The sequence below is a fragment of the Colletotrichum spaethianum genome, assembly GCF_022836535.1.
Source record: "Colletotrichum spaethianum MAFF 239500 DNA, contig50, whole genome shotgun sequence".
Taxonomy (NCBI): Eukaryota; Fungi; Ascomycota; class Sordariomycetes; order Glomerellales; family Glomerellaceae; genus Colletotrichum; species Colletotrichum spaethianum.
The window spans coordinates 155,229-165,587 of NW_026054820.1; positions in this window are offsets into that span (position 1 = coordinate 155,229).

Here is a 10,359-nt window from a genome sequence, read left to right on the forward strand (position 1 = left end):
GTACGACAGCATGGCCCAACGATGAAAGCAGTGATTTGGCGAATCTTGTACTTAATCAATACCCTCTCAAGAATAAACAGATTCAATCTCCACATCTTTGATATATGGCTTGTCGCACGCTAGCTATGTCGTGATGGTTCATACCGCACGGTCTACCGAAATCATACCATTGCCCTTCTAAATCAGTCAAAATCTTGAATAGCGTGACAAGCATTATGTTGGCCTCGTTTCCCACGGCCAAGTACCCACGGAACAATCGGAACAAAGTTGCGATCTAGAGCCGCCAAGAGCCCAGATCCTACCAGACCACCATCTCTTGGCAAACGTTCGCTATTTTCAACTACGCGGCACTCAAACCCGTCGTCTCGCGATGATGGTGTTGAGTCAGACGTCATGGGAGTTTGTCCATCCAGGAACACATTTCTCATCGGTGAAGATCATTCCTGACGGCACACTTTTGTACCAGCCGATGGCAAGCGGTGGAATCTCAGCGTTTGGGTTCTGTTCACTTGACCACACCCATTTGCAGGGCGGAAGTAGTCCGTGGTAGACCACGTTTTAACAGTGAAATAAGGTTAGCAGCTTGGCTCATGAATTGCGCTGATGGTGGGGGATCTCAGACAAGAAAGAGGGGGAGAGGCAGGGAGGCCGAGAAAGATTGGGGAAGTAGGGAACTCCTCTCGTTATGGGAACAGTATCATGACGTTACCACCTCACTTCCACCAGCCACCCTGTCGGAAACAGAATGTGTCAGTGATCCGTTTTATACTTTTTCGTTACTGTTCTCCTCCTAGACCTGTTGAGTGACAGAGATCTCAGTCATCCGCCGGCGTCCGGTGTCCGTTCACCCAACCCATTCAGTTGCTAACAACCCACCACCCGGGCGTTCCGTTAAGGTCGCTAAGAGCAAAACGAAGAAGCCGCATTGATGCAAATGACCAAGGTAGACCTTGAACCCTGCAGTCAAGAGACCAACCTCTAGACACACAAAGGTCGAAAATCCCCCGTAAGGTGCTCCGGCAAGGCGGTGGACAAACATACTTTATCGGCGCCGCTGGAATTACCGATGGTGTCTAACCGGCATGAAAGATCACCCTGGCATTTGATTGGAGGGATATAACAGTCACCGTAAATTCTACACGGAGGGGCTGGGATTCACCCTTAATCAATGCAGTCCGGCAGCAATGACGTCCCGCGATTCAATTTCTGCCTCGTCAAAGTGAGTATCAGGTCGGCTGCCAAAATCTATTTTTTTTTCAAACTGGAAATAACCGATTCAGCGCCGGAACGAGCACTGATCGCGTTGGAGACGGTTGGCCTTGGTGCCTTATACGATCGTATTATCGTCAGGGGAAGTACCGACATCGTCAAACCGAGTTGAGATATATCCTGTGGTTGCCTTCAACGTACCGTCAAGATTGTGGACGAGAGCTGCTTAATGTTTTCAGGTCCTTAGAGTCAAGGTGGAACCTCAGGGACTGGATGATGTGGAGGTATGGTACTGGCAGCTTAAAGGGCTCTGAGAGAATATTATGCAGGCATACTTGCTTTTCTCTGTGCTTTCTTGATAGTCATTGGATTAAAATGAGTGCGAATAAGAATTACAGGTTTTCTATTCATACGAGTGATCTTGGGTAAGATTAGCCACTCTGCGGCTCAGGTGCGGCCGGATCACCCGCTGCCCTAAGGTCGCGCGATCGAGTACAGGTAAATCGACGTAGGCGAATTGGTATTTCAACGTATCTAACCGCTTTCGGCAAGAAAATCTACTACCATAGCTATATAGTGAGACTACTACTAAATTCGAATATACCTCTATTTTGAGGTATAAGGTAAGAGGTTAGGTTGTTATAAAATATATAGTTAGCAGTTTATTATTTATGTTAAAACGTAGGTTTTTAGGGTAAAGTTATATTTTTTATAGATATAGTTAAATATAGGGCAAAACGCGATTAATTGAAGCCTATGGCTATAATTGATGCTATATCTACTGCTACCATGATTACTACTACCGTTGATAGGGTATGCGCTGAGGAGTCTAGGGTTGGCTGGTAGTGTGTAGAGGAGGTAGTTAATAGGGAAATTGTTGTTAGCTGGTGAATAGCTAGGGGGCTAGTTGGTTTATAAACTGCTATGGCTGCTGGGCCCTGAAGTCTGTTAGCGCCTGTTGCTGCTGCTTAAGGCTGGCTTCTTTGGCTGTAATCTGCTGCCCTTCTTGAAAAGTTACTGTTACCCCTGCCGATAGACACGGGAGGTCTACCACTATATAAGGTAGACCTCCCACAGGGTCATTGAGGGAATCAACTTCTTTCACCTCCATCTTCTAGATCCTATCTTTGGTGAAGCAGGTTCACTACATCAACCGTAAGGTCTGTCAGACTACACGATAGATCTGACCGCTCCTCTGAAGGACTTGCCTTACCAGAGGGGTAACAGTTACCTTATTATAGAGCTGATTAACTTAGGCCTAAAGGGTAGTGAGTTATTATTATATTTATTACTATTACTATTGTTATTGTTGTAGTTACTATTGCTGTTATAACTATAATATCTGATTACTTTTAGCTAATATAGCTTAATTAGCTATAGTAGAGGATCTTACTTTACTTAACTATAATAAGATAAATATATTTAATTTATTTTATATAAAAAGCTTTTATTAAATATTATAAAGGTTAATAGTTAGCTTAGCTTTTTTGTTAAGTAATTATATAGGTTATAGGAAGTTATAATAGTAGTAGACTATATTAGGATTAAGTTTAAGGGTCTAATTTTTAAAAATAATAAGCTTAAGCTAAAGATATCAGTAAAAAGTAATCTAAGTTTTAGAATAATACTTATATTAGTCTTATTTAGCTATTAGTAGTAATTAATATTATTTTATATAAGTACTTTATTACTATTATAACTCTAGAGGTAATAAAATATTACTAAGAATAAGATTTATTATAAGAACTTTTATCTTATCTAATTATATCCTTATATCTAATAACTATATAAACTTACTATATTTATATCTAGATTAAGTAAAATAGGAGCTTTATAACTATATATAACTTGTCTATATATAAGATAGGCTTATAAGAATCAGGTTAACCCTAGAATTCTAGCCTTAAATCTAGTTAACCCTAGAATTCTAATCTTAGATCTAGTTAACCCTAGATTCCAGAAAACCAACTCCTAGATTCCAGATAAGATTATTTTATTAGATAATCATATTACTAATAAGATATCAAGAAAAGAATATAAGCCTAAGATATTCCTACCTTTTAGAAAGAAAAAAAAAGATATAACAGTATACATAAATACAACAACCTTATCTTTCTACCTTTACTTTCACTAAGTCTCTTTACTTCCCTGTGACTACCTAAGAATATCACTAGCTTATTCTAAGTATATCTTATAGTAATATAGTAAGCCTTATTATTTTATAAAGCTACTTATATATAAAGGTAAACATTTATATTACTTAAAGGTCTTATAAATAAGTATATATTACTTATATAGTAAATTAAATACTTAAAAAAATACTTTATAAGTAAAGCTTTTTAGTAAAGGATATTATTATATTTTTTTATAATAATAGTAATACTTAACGTATATATATAACAAGTGGTTTATCATAGTAAGTGGCTTACTTCCTCCTTTCTCCTTAAACTTTAACTTTACATTAATATTCTTTTATATATAATAATAAGTTCTTTTTTAAATAAAAGTTATATTATTCTTGTAATTAAAGCTATTAAAAAAGACCTAAAACTATTTATACAAAAAACAGCCTTTATTTATAATATCCTAAGAATAATACTTTAATATTAATATACTAAACAATTACTATACTATAAGACTTATATAAAATCAATAAAGATAATTAAGCTAAAGAAAATAGTAATTCTTAAATAAGTTATTAACTTAATTAATTAAAGATTTTTACTATAACTTAACGATATATAAGATATAGCTAATTACTTCTTTAATAAATGTAATATAATATATATTAGACCTTAATAAGTAAAGAACTTTATATAACGTTAACTATAACTAAAGACATGTTTTTAATATAAAATTAACTATTAAAAGGTATTAGCTAAAGATCTTATAATTATATAAGCTTAGTTTATTTTTATATAAAATATAATTATAAAGTATAAAATCTATAATAATAATATTTATAATTTTAATAAGATAAGCTTTTTAATAAGAATACTATTATATATAAAAGTTATTATAACTATTATACTTTAATGCAGATAAGATAAGTATGAAGATTAATAATTCTTATTTTACTTAGCTAGCTAGGAATTAGTGATGAAATACTGAGGGGTTCCTGTCTGGAGCCGTTTGAAGTGTAGGGAAATCACTGGGAATCTACTAGGGATTTCTTAGTGGATTCTCTGTGGTTGTAAAAGTAGGTCCTACTAGGAATTTGTAGTGAATTTTTAGTGGATATACTGCTACTGTATAAGTAGACCTGCTGCTATAGCGTAGTAGATCTACTGTAATTTCCTAGGGATTTCTTAAGGCTATCTCTACTTATATAGAGAAACCTTTCTTTATGGATTTATTGCTTTTGCTTGTAACTATTGTATAATAATTACTTATATAAAAGATATTCTTATTTTAAGGACTTTTTTATTAATTAATAATAATATATATAAAGCAAATAACTATAAAGACTTAAAATAACTATAAAGTAATAGAAAAGTAAAATATAATTTATTAAACTAAATATAATTATAATTTTTAATAAAAGACTATTTATTATTATAGTATAACTAAGAATTCTTATATTATTATTTATATACTTATATAAATATATTAGTTATAAAGTATTATAAAACTACTATTATAAGTATATATAATTCTTTATAAACTACTTAATTAGCTTATTTAGTATTTAGATTTCTTTTATAGTTATTTAGTTATTTTTTTAAGTTACTAGTAACTTTATTATAGTTAATAGGCTTATTTATAAGGTCTATATTAATATCCTTTAATTACTTAAATTAATCCTTAGTTATTTCTAGTTCTTTAAGCTACTCTTTTAATACCTTAGTGTATTTCTTTAGCTATAACTTAGTTACTTAATATACTATAATAATTTCCTTATTAAAAATATAAAAGGTATATATACTAATATAAAATATAACTTTAATAAAGGTTATTTTTTAGTATTACTTAATAAGCTTTACTTATTAATTATTACTTATTACTTATTATAAAGGCTATATAACTATTAGTAACTATTATAGTTATAGTAAAAATAAGAAGCTAAAGCTAAATTACCTAGAATAAGCTATAAAGAGATAATTAACTATAGTTAATATGTTTTATAAAATACTTATTAATAAGGTTTATTATTACTTATATAAAGTATAAGTAAAAAATAATAAAATAGTTATTCTGATATAAGCTAATATATAAATTAACGTTTTTCTAAGTAATAATACATAAAAGATTTACTATAAGTTAATTAATAAAGTCCTTAATAATAATATTATTAAATATTATTTTTATATTTAAGGTAAGCTTATTCTTAGTAATAGCTAGTTACTTAAAGGTTAGCTATATAATTAGTAAAAGGTTTACTTTAAAGTTTATTCTCTTATAGTATAAAGTATTAATATAAATTAATAAAGAAACTTTACTTTATTTTTTATTTTTAATTATTACTTAAGCCTAAGCTTAAGGGTTATCTTTTATAGTTAAGTCCTTATTAATTGCCTTAGTAGCTAAGGACTTAAGGATAGTTAATACTTATAGTGTAAATGCTTAAAGAGCTTATATAAGAGTAATAGTTTATTAATTATTAGTCTTATTATTCTCTTATTTAGTTAAAGCTTTATAAAAGCCTTTAATAATATTAATTATATTATTTACTTACTTCTTAGTAAAGTTGCTATTAAGAACAATTAAGGTCTTAGTAGTCTTTTTTATTTACTAGGCTATTACTAAGAGATTATAACTAGGAGTCTTACTAAATTTACTAAAAAGCATATAATATTATTAACTACTTATAGTTTCTTAAGAGAGCTTTAAATTATTATTAAAAAAGTTATAAATACTTAATATATTTATAATAGTTTTACTAGTATTTATTAATATAATAATAAGAACTTAAGTAAAAGATAATTAAGTTTAATTATATTAAAAGCTAAGAGTATAAAATTACTTAATAAAAAGTAGTTAAATGTTTACTTTAAAGACTTATTTAACTTTTATTTAGTTATTAGTAAAAGTAACTAAATAATTAGTATATAAGAACTAAGAATTAAGAAGTAAAATTCTTATAATTCTTATATATAAATCTCTTTATAACTCTATAACTAAAAGTCCTAAAAATATATAGTTATTTTTTCTAGATTCTTCTTGAAAAATAACCTATAAAAGTATATATTACTATATATAACTATACTAATATAAACTACTATAAACTAATATAGTCTACTATATATAAACGTATATACTTCTAAGTATTATATATACCGGCGCTTATGCTTATCTACAGGTATATATAGGCATATATATATATATATAAGAAACATATAAGTACTTCTTAGTACTTAGATATACGCTTAGATACTATATATATCTAAGGGACTTTCTATATAACTAAGAGATATTCCTTTTACTTAGACAGTTTTTAATAACAACTAAGTATAACAAAACCTTAATGGTTAATATATATACCTTTTCTGTCTACCTTTATTCTTCTTTACTTTTTCTTATAACTATTATGAATAACCCCTTGTTATTCTTACTGGTTATAAGCTTAGCTTAGTAGAGAAAGTAACCTTTATATCTTTATCTTCCTTTATACCTTTAACTTCCTTTATACTTATACCTTTACTTTATATAACAGAAATTTAACCTTACTAAGGGATATACTATATTAGCTAAGGGAATTTTAAGGAATACAGCTCTAAGGCAGCTATACCTTACACTTAGTAGTCTATATTCAGCAGAATAGAGGGACCGGCTTACCGGGTAAGCATTATACCTATTACTATATTTTACGCTACTATAGCTCTAAGCAAATCATAATTTAATCTTACTTTACTAGTTAAAGGTTATTTCTAGTCTATATCTAACAAAGACTATATACCTTAAGCTAGAATTAAACCTAAGAGCTCTAATTAAGTTACTAATTTAATTAGTTAATCTAGAGAATAGCTAAACCACTAGACTAACTGCTTTATCGTCTAGTAAAAGCTTCTTTAATTAAAGGCCTATATATATCTTTAACCTAAAGCAACCACGTAACGCTATACTATTAATAATGATATTATAACAACCTAACCACTTTTAAGGCCTATTTTTCAAAACAAATTCAATAATACTATCAGAATACTAATATCTCTCTCTAATCAGCTAAAATCAACTAAAACCCTTATATTTTAATTAAATTTAAACTAAATTAATACTATAGAAAAAATCTATATACTATACCTTTCTAGTAGCCTTAACTATAATGTTTAGGTAACTAAATTTAAGGCTTTACTTATTAGTAAAGATATTAACTCTAGTCTTACAACTTCTTTAACTATACCTTCTTAATAAAAGAGTAATATAAAAATATTAGCTTTTATAAAGCTATTTTATAAGGATTCTCTTTTAAGGGTTATAAAAGACTTTATAATAAGATATAAGGCCTAGAAGAAACTAAAGGATCTATATAAACCTACTAGTTTTACTAATAAATATCTTATTTATAAAGAGTTCTTTAATACCTCCTTAGAATCCTTTAGATCTATAGAAGAATACCTTAATAAGGTAAAAGAGCTTATAGATAACTTATCTTTAAAAGATATAGCTTTACTAAAATAAGTTATTATAGCTTAGGTATTAAATAGTTTAGATAATAGTTATAAAGGTTTTATAATTAATATAACCTAAGCCTTTAAAAAGGATATAAATTCCTATACTATAGAATCTTTTTTTATAAATCTTATAAATAAAGCAAAAAAAAAAGGTTCTTTTATAGTATTATATACTTTTACCTTTAGAAAAGGAATTAAAAAGCCTTAGAAAAAGATAAAGGGTGTTTATTGTATATACTGTAAGTTAAAAAACTATATAGTTAAAGACTGTAACTTCCTATATCCTATTAAGGCCCTTAAAGGCTAGAAAAATAAGGATAATACTAAGGAAGAAGTTCTGAGGTAACAAAAAACTAATATAAAGAGAAATAAGCTCTATAGGGCCTAAAAGGCCTTAATAGCTAAAAAAGCTATAATAGAGGAAAAAGATTCTGAAGAATTAGATAAATCAGACGCAAAAAATACGTATATTATAGTTACAGATAATATAGTTATAGATAACCTTTAATAAGAGGAAGAGAGTAAGATAAACTTAGATTTTAAAGATATAAGTTATATAACCTCCTCTATAATAACTATAACTAATAATAAAATAAGTAATAATATAAATAAACCTATATATATAACTAAGAATAATAAATATATTATATTCTACCTAAATACTACTACTACTATTAATATTATAAGTAATAAACCCCTATTTATAAAGACTACCTATATAAACAGGTATATTAACTAAAGAAATATAAAAAGAAAAAAAATCTCTTTACAAAAGGATATAGTAATTTCTTTTTCTAATAATAATAATATATATATCCTTAAAGACTATTATTATATACCTAAAATAAGTATTAATCTTTTAAGTTAAAATAGACTAAAAAGACTTAAAATAACTTCTCTTTTCTGGGATATAAAGGTATCTTTAATAAATATAAATAATAAAAAAACCTTTTATAAAGGGAATATAAAAGATAATCTATATTACTTAAATATAAAGGTTTTAAATAAAAAGGATCTTAATAACTATAAAGAATATATAAATACTATAAATATAAGAAGAAAACCTTATAAATATAAAAAAGTTATATATAATAAAGAAATTAATAACTATAAAAAGTGGTATAATAGACAAAGATATATAAATAGAAAAGTCTTAATATAACTTAAAGATAATATAAATATAACTAATAATATAATAAAAAAAGACTATACTTATAATACCTATATAAAAGTAAACTTTACTACTAAAGTTAATAAGTATTCTAATAACTATAATAAGAATTATAAATATATAGAAAAAGTCTCTTCTGATCTCTGTGGACCTATAACACCTTCTACCTATAATAAATGTTAATGGTTTATTATCTTCTTAGAAAGAAAATCTAGACTTATATCTATAAAACTACTTAGAACTAAAAAAGCAGAAGAAGTTAATACTGCTGTTCTAGAATATATAAATAAGAATAATATAAATAAGAATAAAATAAAAGACTTTAATACAGATAGCGGTCTAGAATTTAATAATAATACTGAATATTATACCTATATAATTAAAGGGATAAATCATAATATAAAAGTACCTTATACTTATGAGCCTAATGGTATAATAGAAAGAGTAATAAGAACTATAACTAATAAAATAAGAGCTATACTTTTATAGGCAAATTTACCTTTATATTTATAGGGAGAAGCTGCTTTAATAGTAGTAGATCTATATAATAGAACTTCTTATAAAGCTCTTAACTATAAGACCCCTTATAAAATAGGTAATAATATAAAGCCTAATATTAATAATATAGTAACTTTTAGATCTATATGTTACTATAAGAATAAGGATCTTAAGATAAAAAAGCTAGATAATAAGGCTATAAAAGCTATAGTACTTAACTATAGAAATAATATATATAAAGTATATGATTTTTAAAAGAAAACTTCCTTTTAGACTAGAGATATAGTTATTCTAGAAAATCAGTTTATACCTCCTACTATTAATAATAATAATATAAATATAAATAATAAAGAAAATAGTAGTAATAATAAGATATCTCTATATAACTATAAAAGTAGAAGGGAAGACTTAAATCCTAGAGGTATAAATATAAAGCCGATAAATAATAATAATATAACAAATAATAATAATTGTAAAAATTATAATTGTAATAATTGTAATAATTATGATTGTAATAATTATAATAATAATAATAATAAATCTAAGATAATAGTAGAAATTCCTAAGCAGAATAATAATAAGCTTAAAGACTATAAATAGGTAGTAGACTAAGAAAGCGCTTTATATACTATAAAAGACTACCCTATAATTAAACTAATACTTTTTACTATAAATAATTAGAATAATAAGATAAATAGGTTTAATAAAGCTATATATATCCTTACTATAACAACAAATAAAGACCTTACTACCTATAAAAAGGCTATAATCTCTATTTCTAGAGATAAATAGATTTAAGTAATGGTTTTAGAGGTTAATAACTTACATAATATGTATACTTGGATAATACTTCCTTTACCTAAAGGAATT